Source organism: Thermobia domestica, chromosome 15, assembly GCF_964235325.1.
Source record: "Thermobia domestica chromosome 15, izTheDome1.hap1.1, whole genome shotgun sequence".
Classification (NCBI taxonomy): domain Eukaryota; kingdom Metazoa; phylum Arthropoda; class Insecta; order Zygentoma; family Lepismatidae; genus Thermobia; species Thermobia domestica.
The window spans coordinates 179,325,466-179,340,742 of NC_137468.1; positions in this window are offsets into that span (position 1 = coordinate 179,325,466).

A 15,277-nucleotide genomic window follows, 5' to 3' on the forward strand; every position below is an offset into this window, starting at 1 on the left:
GCTATTGCGTCGACCACACGAAATTAAAACAGAGTTAGAGAGCACTAATTTGGACTAAGTTCAAACGCGTTTTCCGATGTAATAGTGTAAGACAGTAAGATATACAGAAACTGAAGATAATAGCGTTTATGAAGTTAATAGTTCTCTCGATGTGACAGTCATTATCAACTTTCCAGCTATGTTGAACACACAAAGTTGTGCCTTCACTACCGGCAACTTCGAATGAGTTCAAGGATCACATTATTGCTTCTCTTAAGACCATGAATGGGGCGTACTAATGTACCACGTAGATGAGTTTTATCTGGCGAAAGCAAGCCATATTGAAAACTTGTAACAGTATGTCTGACAGTTGTACGATTTATATATGATCACGTGTTAATTATAATTGTATGCGTTCTAAACCTTTTTTTGCAAACTTTTTAAAAGCCGATGAACCATTTACAATTACCCTGTAAATCGGCCAATGAATCTTCTTTTGGAAATATCGTAAAAGACTTCAATGTAAACGACAAATGTATAATTTAAATGTGAAAATGAAATTTCAATTTCGTAGTTATACCGTATTATAAAAATATATTTATAACTAGCCCGCACGTCGCACTGGCCAGATAAAATATCTTGTAAACAAACAAAACAAAGACAAAAAACACGCTTTACTAACGTATTTGACACTAATATGGGTCATTTTGGATTATTTTACCTCACTTGGAATTTTTCCCCGCCCTCGCGCTGCGAATGTCGAAGGTAATTCGGAGTAGGGTTCACTATTGGTCTCAATTAGAAACGAAAACTATAAATGTCACACTAATATCGGTCATTTTCTTATACTTTTACAATCCCCGGTAAAAGCTCTCTGGGGCGTAAACCAATGTACCTGCGTACAAAATTAAGTTACTCTCGGTCCACTCGTCTGGTCCTCCTCGCACACTGAGAGAAAGAACACAGACACACACACAACCTCTTGATTTTATTTAGATTAGATTAGATATATATATAACTCAAATACTTAGATACATACGTACAACATAACATATAGATATATACAAATAGAGAAGATTTCCGTAAGAAAAACTATTATTAACTTATTTTGTACTAGTAGAAGGGGAAAAGTGAGGGGGAACGAAGGGTGACGGCGTTCTCCCACCTCCAAAAAGTATGTACAGCGTCCGCCCAGTTCCTAAAAAATTCCAATGTGTAAAGATAGGCATGGGGCCGACGTGACGTCATACCACTCTTTACCGTCCCGCTACCTTTTCAGATCCACGTTTGCCCCTGACTAGTGTTTTCTGTTTCAACCCTAGAAAATGTTGGTTTGAGATAGCAAACATCTTGTCCGTGGATTTTTCATGGGCTATTCCGTTTCCTCCTATTTGTTCATTCAAAAAATATTTAATAATCACTTACTTTTATAATCATTTGTTTCTTTTACCCAATTGAATAGTAGCATGCAAGATTAAGTTACATATTTCGTCCTCATTTCAATAGCACAGAAAACGAGTAATTTATCTATTCTTGCTGTTGTTAATGTGATATCATTTATACATAAAATTATGTATAGTCGCATGAAAATTGATCTTTGCGGTACTCCTTACCTAGGTAAAACAGAAGTATTCGTCTATTATGAATTCTGGGTTTTGCTTTATTACGAAATTGCAACTATTCGATAACTTTTGATGCCAAGTTGGAATCAAGTAAGTTGCTAAAACAATCAACTTATTGTACGTTGGCAAACGCGGAGACGAAATCCACAAATAATGCCTCTTTGTCAGTTGTTTTCTTGTTAACTTTTTATATGCTTAAAGAGTTGGTCTCTGGTCTTATATTGCTGTAGGAAACTAGCTTAACTTAGAACTATTTTGTATATTTCGTTAACACAAAACTAACAAAAGGGCCATTATGATCCCTGAGAAGGGCAGTACTCTTAAATTGTCATTTGAACACAAAACATATGACAGTAAATTTTATTTTTTAGAGAAGTTGCGGCTCGACGATAATTAATTTCTGCAACGTTAACTAAACCCCGAAGTCTCAGACTATATTCAACTTATCAAAATAACTAACTTAGTTACTTGATCAATTAATGTTTAGTGAGATCACTGCACTGAGGGTATTCAACCACTGTTACAGAAAGGCCAATGGATGGACACAAACTGAAAATTAAAACGAAAACTACGTGGGCCGCTGTAGTTAAGTATTAAAGCGTTCACCTCTGGTGCAACGGGTCCTTGGTTCGACTCCAGTCCGCGCCCAGTGAGCATTATGGTGGACAAACATCATGTGCGTGGGTTTCTCGGGGTTCTCCCATTTCCTTCCACTGTCTGCATATCACCATTTCGTTCATTTCTGATCATCATCGTCTTCTCTAACCAAGCAGGCATAACCATCCAATATAAAACACAAAGATTTCATTTCATTTTTACGAATACTTAAACTTCCTTTTTTAAAAAAATAAATCAATATAAGATTCATGAATTCAGATGATTGCGAATAAAACAATATCCAGTAATAGGGAAGTAGTGTAATAAATAAGAAAATAAATGAGTCTAAAATATATAATAAGAAAATAACTAAAAGAAATAAGAATAATAGAAGAAAAACTAATAGCAAGAAACTTCCTCGAAGCACGTTCACCATTCCAAGCGCATGAATACATGTGAAATGTCAAAGAGATCCTAGAGTACGCCGAGATCATATCCAAAGAACTCCATACACTATACACTTAGTTCTTTGCCGTCAAGTGTAAATAGTTATTAGATAATAATTCTCCGCTATTTTTTTTAAAACTAAGCAGGCAGGGTAAGCATTACCCACCCACAATGCCTTCTAAAAATAATGGATTTTTTAATGGAATACTTATTCTACAAAAAAAGTAATACGAAATATAATATACGTATTAAGACTAAAAATATTTAGATATATTTAAAACTAATTCTATAATTAAAGTTACCTACTTCACATGTTAACGTATGTCTAACTTATCTGTAAATTAATGAGAAAAAAGGAAATTTATAACAACAGACTGTTTGATATTTCGTTGAACATTGGATAAATACTTTTAAGTAAGTATGTCTGACCTGTGACTACCATCTATTAGAAAACAGGGTACAGTAGGAAATCGAAAATCCGAACTAATTAGGCACACAGCTAATTCGGATTTTCAATTTTTTTCCGATTCTCGGAAATGACCAAGAAAATGTTATTTAGTCTTCAATACATTGTATGCTATTCTCTTTTATCGATACAGTCGTTACGCAGTGCATACACTAAATAGGATATAGTACGTAAGACTACTTACATTTAATGTTTCTGAAGAATCTGGTCGTAGGATCTACACAAAATTTCACTGTTTTTGTAACTCACACTTAAAAGTTATCTTGTATAAGCCTAAGGAACAAAAAATATACATGATAAACAATTTCATCTTAATGATCCTTTCTAGAAGCACTCCGTTCACACAAAGCCGACGGACAACCCTATTATTTGTTTATCGCTAGCGCTAAGACAAAATATAAAAAGCTTTTAGGGCCCGCGTTTGGATTTTTGACGTTCGGAATATAGACGTCCTACTGTATATCATCAGTAGACTTCGGATCGACAGGCACTAAAAACGGCAAAATATGCATGCAAATATGCGATAAAAAAAAGACGAAAACATGTACTGGAAATATGCCAATATGTACTTAAAAAGGGTAAATATGCAGCAATCAAAACCCAAAGTTAAATGAGAAATATTATCTTTAGAGAAAAGAAGTTGTATTACTTGAACTACATAACATCTTTATAATAATTACGATCAGCACCCCTCATGTTCTTTTCCATACTTACCAAATAGCAAGTCTCTAACCTTAAGGGATTCAATATATTATAAAAATAATTGTAATTCCCACACATCTTTATTTCCGCTCATTTTCTTCCAATCATGCCTAATTATTAAAAAAAGGCTTAAATGTGTATCTAATTATTTTCAATGAAAAGTAAAAAAAAAAATTCTAATCTTCAGAGGATTCTGAGACATCTACATATTATTATAATAACTGTAACTGTCACAAGTTTTCGTTTCAGTCTTCCTGTTTTTGCTAAAATATGAAAAACTATAAAACATGTGTTAAATTAAAATGACAAGTATAAATATCACTATTTCACCTTAATCGAAGATAGGGTCATTTTATGAAAATACTTTCCATCCATTTCACACGCTTCCTTGTAGAATTTCCCCCCCAAAAAAAGTACTTTCTTAAGTGTACCCTACGTCACAAATTCTATGTACAGTCCTAAATGCCACTCAGTCTCTCAGGACTTCGTGTTTTATTTATTGCTATTGTAATAAACGTTAAACTATGTATTATATAACACTAAAAATAAGTTTTAGGTCGAATATTTGGGTGAAATATTGTTTCCTATAAGTCTCGAGAAATTTATTATTTCAACTCAACTCTCGTCTCGAAAAAAAGACAATTTCTTTTATCGTGATAACACTACTTACCTCACCAGTGACATATCTCTTCTCGGTCCTTCACAAAAAAAAAAAAAAAAAAAAGAAAACGTTGTCACATACTACAGGGTCAAGTATGAAATACTATATTTATTCTAAAATTTCAATTTCTTTAGCATTTATTCATAAAATTTGTAGAACCATTTGCAAGAAAATCACTGGAACAGTCACCAAAATTCTGCGTAATTGTTAGGCAGAAATAAATTATGATATATTAAAGAAATAAATATCGAAAATGACAGTAAAGAGGATCACGCAATATTTTCTCAATATTCAAACTGGAATTTATATTAGGTTTCTACCCTTCCGGCTTTAGTAGAAAGATGAGAGTGAGAATATATTCTTGGGACGTTATTGACTACGTAAAATAATTTATTCCTATCTTTGACCGCTTTTAAATATATAGCGATAAACGTTAAAACCGGAAGTGGATGATTTATGCAAAGATGAATGAAACCGGAAGTTCTAGTGGAATTCTATTAGTTCCGGTTTTAGTAAATAGTTTGGGATACAAATGAATGTATTCTTGAGACGCTAGATTTCACGAAACCGCTTCTAATTATCTATTACACTTTTTGTTCTGTAGTAATAAACATTAACATTGGAAATAATTGATTTCTATCACTTATATTTTGGTGGATCACCTGCATTAACGAACGCGACCGAGATATGACTCGAGTTGTCTACTACAAAAAAATTGATTTGGTACAAGATTTATCGTGTGGAGTAACGGACGCACCTTCTAATATTACAATATTGTAAGTCCTACAAGCGGGATGATAGTCATTTCTGAAGTCAGATCCGTTCCTGAGAAAATTGCTATTTTAGATTGTGTCTAATTAATAAACTACCAGTAGTTTTGACGTATAAAGAAAATTTAATAAATATATAGTGAATATCGTAAACACACATAAAATTTAAGATTTGGACTTTGTAGGCTGAACTTTGTAGTCTACATGAATTAGATTAAGTTGCTGGGTGGAATTGATAAACAACGTTTTTAACAAATAAGGCCGTGTAACGTAGAAACCCGTTGAAATTTCGAATTTATTATGTGTTACGATCAGAACTTTCTTCACTCCTACACAGAGAAAAAACTATGTGCCATACGTAAAAACGTAGGTCACATACAGAAATCATGTATATTTTTGGACTCAGCGTAAGACTGTATTTTGTAACAGACTGAATCAAACGTATAACTGAAAACGTATTTTTATAATAGTTTCGGTATAATTGTTTGATCTACATGTCCTTTCCGTATTTTAAAAAAGTACTGTATATATGTGGTAAGCATCCCACATAACAGATAAACATATATAAAATTTAGCTGCAGTATGTAACATAGTACACATTTGTAATAAACGGAAAACTGTTAGATGTCATTTATCATGCAGCAATATGATGTACCATCTAAGTGGAAGAAAGGCAGTATATATGTTTGATATTAATAATGTGTGTTCCGTACAGATTTCCGCAATAAACATATTGATTCCGTATATTTGTACAATATACAGCTCTCCGGATAATGGATTATTCTTAGTGTATTGTCACTTGAAAGGATAGTCGCACAGTAGTCATTGAAAGGCCATATTTAATCAACCGTATGTATGAAGAAATGATTCAACAGGTTAAAGAATAATCTCAGTTGTCCAAAAGATATTTTCATTGTGATACTTACTCCAACATGAATAAGATTGATCGATGTCAAAGTGTTAGGGTAGTGACTAGATATTTTTGAACCAGACTGTACAAGGGAAAATCAGCGATTGAACAAATTAATTCAGATGCAATAAAATTGTATCCTACTGTGCGTAGATAGAACAAACTCGCAACTTGCTTTTACTGTGAAAGGACATAGCCTGAAATTTGAATACTTTTTTTTTTTACTTTCAGAATACTTCAATATTTTCTAATTTAAGTATAATTCTGAATATTACAAATATTTTAGGTTTTCTGTTTTAAATGAAATGTGAAAGTTAATAAGGATACATTGTTGTTCTTTTTCCAATCAGTTCACTGTTATGATTGTGCTGTAAGAAAAGTTAAATTATATGTGCCTAAACCTATTTGCAGATTCGAGGGAGAAAATGACTGAGTAAGATTGTACTTCAATAGTCTCTAAAGAAAAAGGAACTTCAAATAAGCCTTTTCTGTAAGGAGACAGAACAAAGCGAGGAAGGGCGGAGAGAAAAACAATTCGATTGTTGTTTTTCGTTTGAACAGCAGTATGGCAGTGTCGTTTTGAAATTTAATTAATCAAAGTCCATTGCAAAATGAAATGGGATATCTATAAAACTGGCCTGTCATTTTCTTGAGATTGGTCATTGAAACATTCATTCGAAATTACTATGTTCTACGTACAATAGTTCCAGAAATATGCAAGACCAAATTTTACATGCTTTTAGACATGGAGAAACTCTGCGCACTCCAAGGGTATGGGACCGCCTTGTGAGGGACAGGAAACCACTATGCTCAAAATTTTACGTCTGTGTGCCAGGGCGCAAATCCTGTGGGGCCAGGGGGCCCTAACCCCTATTGTATCTATCAATATACAATATTTTGCATTATTTGAACGTAATTTTTCTTAAAATCCTTATATATATATATATATATATATATATATATATATATATATATATATATATATATATATATATATATATATATATATATATATATATATATACATCCTGCATCTGAATGGGTTACCCCCAAATTTACAGAAAAATCGGCGCCCTTCTCTGTGTGGTAACCGCGACTCATAAAGTTAGAAACAAAAGACACAATCATGCAGGGTGCTAGGTCTCCGCTTCTGGTATGTTTTTTTAATCAACATCCCACGGTTAGTTCTTTTTCCCAAAGCAGACACATGATTAAATTGTTGGGAAAGAACTGATGAAATGCGAAAGGGATGGGAAACAGATCAAAGAGGAAAGGCATAGATATGTTGTTTAAATGCACACCATAAATTCATGCGGCCTGAAATCGAATCAAGAATTTCTTGTACCAGATTTGTGGATTCTACCATTGTGAAACTATGTCTCTTTTAGCAAGATGAGCTTGGCAATATATATATATATATATATATATATATATATATATATAAAGTGTAAGTTTAGATACATATTGCTTAAAACTCAGATGCCCAATTTTTAACTCTCTGCAGCCCAGTTGAAAATAAGAGCCGTAACGGGAACCAATCTTTCTCCTCTCCCGGATGTGACAATTTGAAAAATGTGTCCAAAATCACACGTTTTACGAATCGTTGTTCTTTGCTTATTCTGTCATGTGTCTGGTCGAATTAGTGTCTGAGTTACAAGAGTTAACGTTCCAGAATGGCCTCGGTGAAAAATGAAAAATATTTGATTTTAAAAGTTACGTCTCCTTTCAAATACAGCATTTTACGATAGGTAGATACGCACTTGCTGTTACGAATTGAGTTACAACATAAAGAAAAATCATATATATTTTTAAGCAGTATATATTGGGCCCATATACAGTAATTTGGCCATCACTAGTTCTATGACTGGTGCTGTAGAATGTGTTGGCTTCTTTCCAGTAGTCATGTTCTTGTCAGTCCCAGTTGAGGTCCTTGTGCTTCAAAAAACACGCCTCATATACCCTCGTTGCCGAAAGAAACGCTAAACAGAAATACAAATCAATTCAACCTATACATCTACGTTTAGTTTAGGTGTAACCTTTCTATTTTATAAATTTCTTCGTTTTTAATAGTTTATTGCATAAATTCATGTTTGTCGCCGTTGGATAAAAGGAACAAAGAAAAAAAGTTGACAGTGTAATTTGCTACGTACACAGTACATGAATAACCATTTCTTCCAGAGAAGTAAAAGATCTCAATTATTAGATGCAATCCAACGACATATCTTAGCATGACAAAGAATCGTTTTCTTTCTTTTTATCACCTTTCTGGAAAACTAAATGAGACTCTACTAACAATTGTTTTAAATTTTTTTAGCTTCATGTAATTTGTTTTACTCGATGTAATCTACCGACTTATATATGACTTACCTTCGTACAAAATTGTATAATGAAAGACAAATTAAAATTTAAGAGGTAATTTTATATTTAGGCTACATCTTATTAACCGTACAAAGTCCTGTATTCTCGGTAGAGTCATAATGGAAAGTTCATTATTTTCACCTCAATAAGTGTTATTGTTCTTATACATCAATGTTTAGAACTTTTTTAATTAGTAGTTCATCAACTGTTCGAAAAGTACACATGCGCAATTATATTCATGTTTTGTCTTTATCAATGAATTCTATATAGTTATATAAGTCTCTGATTTTCATTTTTTCTTTCTGTTTAAAACTAATAATACTGCATAATCCAGTTTCAGGACGATGAAATCTTACGGGACGAAACTTTCATGTAACCTCATTCACAAATTACGAAATTGTAAATATTCCATTAACCAAATATATCAGTATTGCTAAAAGCAAATTATGTATTTAGCACAAGGTAATGTTTGTATTAATGTTCACAATAAAGTCAAAATAATGTCTATATTTTTCACCTTGTAACCAAAACAATTAATAAAATTTCAAAAACTTTAATTTTATGTTAAAACTGTTAATATTCCTAATTTTTCACATCCATGAATTGGGATGCAAAGTTTATTCGTGTGTTTATTTAATTTTGTTTGCTCATCTGTGAGCAAAGTTATAACATAATGTCAGATATGTGCTATTTGAATATAAGATATGTTATTGTGGTCATACATAGTCTTTACAGTTTACTACTTAATAATCGTGGTATATATTTAAATATATTACTGTTATTGATACCCCAGCAATGCAACATGAAAAGTATTTAATTCCATGTACTTGTTGCTACGAAAAACTAGATGCTTAATATGTTCCAAGAAACTTTCGGACGGTCTTTTATCCATTTATTTACTCTCAGATAAAACTTTTAAATATTACTCCGCACTAATTGACCTTTCCTTTCTTGCGAAGTTCACTACTTCTATCATAATAATATATATTAACCACTAACATTCCCACAGAAAAAAAACTGTGGGAACTTTTAAAGGGGGACTTAGTTTAGCAAGAACCATTCCTTAAATTAATTTTGGGTTCAAGGTTAAAGTGTACGATCTGTTTCATCTATTGCTTTCAACGTGATTAAACATTGTTACTGATAAAGGTACAAAAGTCGTTGAATTTGGCGGCGAGCTTCTTCTCTGTTCAGCTTCTGTACTGGCCTCAAAGCTATGAGACCAAAAAATTTGAACACTTGGTCATGCGTAAATAATTGAGCAGAATCCGATAAAATTACCATGTCACAATGAATACCCCTGCACTACATAATATCGCAAATAATGCTACGTTAATCAACAGTGTCTACAAGGGGTGATATTTGTGCTTCTTATCGCACAATTATGTCGTTCGCTCTGAGTCCTCTCCCCAAAGCAATGCTGATAAACATTTAACAATTTGTGATTATTTCGTATCTTTCTTTGACAAAAATAAAGTCACCGTTACGAGAGTATATAATAACGGATTGAATTCATGAACGAAATTGGCCAACGTAATCGCTCTAGTTGTCTCTCAAATATAGAATTTAATTTTCGCTTTAAGTCAAGAATTATCATATCGACTTACAGCCCTTTCATACGCAGCAACTGAGCAGCGTCACAGAGTTGCGGCAATAGTATAAACGGAAATATAAACGAAGCTAATGATAGTAGATACGGACACCTTCTTTCATTTGTTTCTATCTTGCAACAACCACGTATTTTTCGGCAGTGTGACAAGGTTGCCGGGACACATAGGAAATAAAAAAACACATATATTAATACCTTTATTATGTAGTAGTAATAACTTAGTATGTATGATTATTAATTATTTGTACAACTGAATAACGATTTAGTAGGAAGTACTTACTGATCTCGTTTAGAATTCAATTTGTATGTTGAATATTGTTGACGTGCGCTCATATACGAAAAAAGATGCATCCCTATAACTTGGATGTACTTATCATTTGTTCGCTGTATTAATATTAAACTTATTTTATTACTTAAAGCTGATGTAGACAAGTAACTAACAAACAAACGCTATCTATTATGGAACCCGGAGGTTCAATGCTGTCTTCACAAAGCTTTCTACTGACCTCTATCCCTAGCCAACTGGATCCAGTTTCTACTTTTCATTTCTATTTCCTCGAGATTCATCTTAATATTGTACTCTCATCTCCACCTAGGTCTTCCTAATGGTCGGTTTGCAATTGGTCTTCCAGTTAAGACTGAAAGTGTTTCTACTCTCTTATATCCTGGTTACATAACTGCCCACCTCTGCCTCCTAGATTTTATGACCCTAACAATGTTTGGTAAATGGTATAAATTATGTAGTTCCACGTTATGAAGTTTCCGCCATTCCCCATTCTCGTTTCTTTTGGACCCGAATACTCGTCTCAGGATTCAGGATCTGGTTCCCAACTACCTTCAGTCTACATTCTTTCCTCACAGAAGCAACCATAGAAGCAACAAGCAACGACAACATACATGCATTAGATTATTATTATTACTATTATTATTATTATTATTATTATTATTATTATTATTATTATTATTATTTGTAAAACGCAGATTATTATCTACAACTGTAATATTATTCTGTAAAATCTTTCTATATTATATAAAACGTAAAATATGATAACAAACTCTTATTTAGTTATTCTGTGTTTTAATGTTTCTAATTGACACTCCCTTCCTATTTGAAAGAGTAGCACTACTATGAAACAGAAGATATTCTAATAATTTCTAGGAAAACTCTTCTCATTGTGCAGAGGATCATATACAATAGTATCAAGATATATGTTACCTAATCTTGTCCCTGCAGATTACTACTTATATCGGTCCATGGAACACTTTTTGAAATCATTATTCTTAAATAACCAGCAGGGGATGGGAACTACACTGAGTGTTTTTTAAGCTGTCAGTCCACTTCTCACATATCAAATCAGTGCTGACAAACACTACAAAGTGCAATTAAACGAACGAACAATCTATTATAAATTTTCCTAAATTTTAAACAAGTGTCTTGTTCTATGCATGCAAGATTCATAGAGTAGTAAGGTTGTATCATATATTTAAATAAACGCTAATTCGCTGATGACATTATTTCACTATAGGAGCATATGCAAAGAAGAGCAGAATCGCAAAAAAAGATGCTTGACATTTGTAGAGGAAATAATAGTTTTTAATATTAATCATTGCGCACGTATCTTTTCTGGTTAATTAATTGCTTTGGGATTAATTTTAATTGACGATATTTTCTTCTTTAGCTAAAAGTTATTTTTGAATGTTATTGCTGCTATTCATGTACTTCATTTGAGTAAACATCGTAACTCTCACAATGATAATTCATGAACATCAGGATATTTTTTACTTATTTTTCCGATACTCCTTATTATATTATCACTTTCTTGATTGAAAATCTGCTCGAATCCTTTTAGTTTTGTCTCTTCTTTCTTTGAGAGAAAGTCGAGATCACCAGTGGCGCCGAGGAGAGTTCAGGTAAAAGTGTATAATTGCCATATAACCATGCTAAAATTCAAGCAAATAGAATAACCAAGTTCTCAGGTTCCAACCAAACTTTGGCGGGGTGGATTCTTGCAGGCCCCAGGTTCGGCACCCATGGAATCCAACACTGCCACAAAATCCCAACTCTCAGATACCTTTTGTAAATGGAAGCAAGTACATTTCTCGATGATATCTGTTAGCGTGCCATAATTTCGTTCTCAATTTTCGATGTAAGGCCGGCAAGAAATGCAAACACTTTCACTGGTTTGTTATGTTGAAACTAATAGTGAAACATTGAAGTGATCATTCCTTCCATATAAGAGAATTCACTTGTAGTGCGAAGAGTCACTGCTTCGATCCCAGGCTATGTAATCTCGTCGTACATAACGCTGTACCTGCCTTTTCCCCTGGGGCTCTCCCATGCCACATTGGACAATTCTTATATAATAATTCACTTTCGTTAATTATCAGTCTGCTTAAGTCTATAGGCCATAGGTGTGGAACGAGAACCTGAATGATATCACTTTCTGTTTTTAAAAACAGACTTTTGTGACAAAAAAGAAAACGTTTGAACTGGAGCTCCATCATAGCTATATGGTGGAAAAATTAAATGATTTTGTTTCTGTTTTGACACTCACAGTTATGCTGAGATAGAGGAAACCGTGATGATGAGAAATGAAAGCAACGGCGCAATGAATAAAGTGTGAGGAAACGGGAGAATCCCTAGAAAAACTACACACACGATATCCGTTCACCACATAATCCACTTGGTGCAAGCTAGGATCGAACAAGATCATCATACCAAAGATGAATGTTCTACCTCTTGAACTGTATGGTTAGTGTATGCACCTTCAGCGCCAAAGATCAGAGTTTCATTTCCTGCGCGAGCACATGTTGTTCAGCTTCGATATTGAGCAATGCCCACTCTCATATAACCTCACTGCTGGAAAGGACGCTAAATTCTCATACACAAACAACTACGACGTATGCAATTTTAGTTTCTGTGGCGTTTCTAAATAGCTTTCTGCTGTATCTACACACTGGCAGCCTATCACTGAGACATTTGTCTTTATGTTAACTTTTGTAAATAATGCATACATATAAGACCAAAAAAGTTAATCAAAACTTCTACTTAAATAAGTCATAAACAAAATATATAACACCTACATTGTACATATATACACACACGCGCGTATACAATAGAACACCATTCAGAAAATTAAATAATTATCAACCATAAATATCCGAAATAAGCCTACATTATTATTTTTTTAATACGAAGCACTTCAATAGCAGAGTGAAAAGTGAAAACTTTGAATTTTCTCGCTCGTACTTAGAAGTTCTATTATCAATACAATACTTCCTTGCTCAGGAAGATCAATATTTAGAAAAATATATTTGGAATCCCTTTGGATATGTGTGAGTAATTAAATCAAAGGAAATGATTCATCCACACGTCAAGCCAGAGCTAACTACAATACTTCCAAAGTTCCATTTCAAACGGTTCAGCTGTTTCCTAAGATCTTATAATTTAAAATCAGAAATCAAAATTGTATAGAAATGGAAATGGTAAGTAGTATTTTTGCAAACGTTGAGACACATATTTGTATTTAAGATTTTCAACTCTGTAGCATGGAGTGCTGGTGAAGTACTTTATTTCTGCCATACAATTTGAATCCTCTTTGTCCCACCTGGAAATATATATTTGAATAAAAATTACGTTACATATACTCGGCTCGAGCCAGGTTCAAAAAATGTTCAAAAATTCAATTCAATTAGTTCAGCTATTTTCTCCTGAAAAAGTGGCACAGATCCTCCTTTCAATTCTTCTTATAAAATACGTCTTATCGTGACGTCATTTAAAATGGATCTGCACAACGCGTTAAATGCTCCTGCATGCATTTAGTTAAGAAAATATATAATTTCCAAAGTCGACAATGGTAAGTATTTATATAGTAATTAGTTGAAAATGGTTGTAACATAATCGACAAATAAACGGATAAATTGTAAATTTAATCGTAAATAATCTAGTGTACAAGATCTGACTATTGAATGAGGATGATTACTTTTTCCTGATAATACGAGCGCCTTTAGTGGCAATCCCCCAATCTAGAAATCTCTTTAGGCCTACCTCATGCGAAAGGAACGTCAGCCATTGCTGACTGAAATCCTCGTCCATGACAGATGGCAAGAAATCTCTTCCAAAAGTGTTGATTACAATCTTGTTTAGGCTTCGAATTTGGAAAAGATAAGTTGTAAAATTAATGGAAACCAGGTGCGGCTGCCCATTACTGACGAATCGGGTCAATTAGACCGTCTTGGCTTGGGGCGTATATTGCAAAGTGAAATTTAAGTTAAATGGCATTAATTGTCTTTAACAATTTTAATATTTTTATAGATGACTTCTAACTACAGTTTCGTGGTTATAAATAGCATTTACAAACATTCAACATGCTTCTAAGCCTTGGTTACAAGTAAGCATCGACTAACATTCGTTATAAAGAACCTTTAAATATTCGTTACACACATAATTATTTTCTTACATTTGGAGCACACTGTTTTGCTTTCCCTATCGAGTTTCGATGGACAAATGTCACTTCTCTTCTTACAATTCTTCTTAAGGATATGTATGTTCTTCTCTTCATTTGAACATCCAGTAGCTCCCTCCTCACCTATCAGCTGATTACTCCGTCCTCTTCCCATGTACTGCTAGAACCTTCTACTTTTCCCAGATCTTGCTCCTAATTTTTCGGGACATAAGCGAGTTTTTCTTTTCACTGAGTAATAGCGCAAAGGTTCATCCAGTTTGTGGACCCCAAACTTTGTCTCGTTGTATGTAGTTATAACTTCTGGTTTCTTCTTTGCAGTGAAATTTTCTACATAGGCTGTTCATGAAGTGAATTTAGCATAATTACTACCTTATTTCTTTTCTGGCAGTAGGAAGCTAGCATAAATTCATCTTAAAAACCGAATAAAGTGGGAATTGTATTCTCTTTGTTTCAAGGACACAAACTCCGGAGACAATTCTGGCTTGTTTCTTCGCATCGTTTCGAAAAGTGTAAGATTTTTCTCATGTAGATATCTGTCAAGATTACAACGAGATACTTTGTATTTTGGGCAGAAAGTGCTTCTACACAAGCACTATATCGGATTAATGTTAATTTAAAAATAACAAAAGAAGAATGTTTTTAATATATGTAAGAAATATATTATTATTGTATAATTGGTTGCTAAGTAGT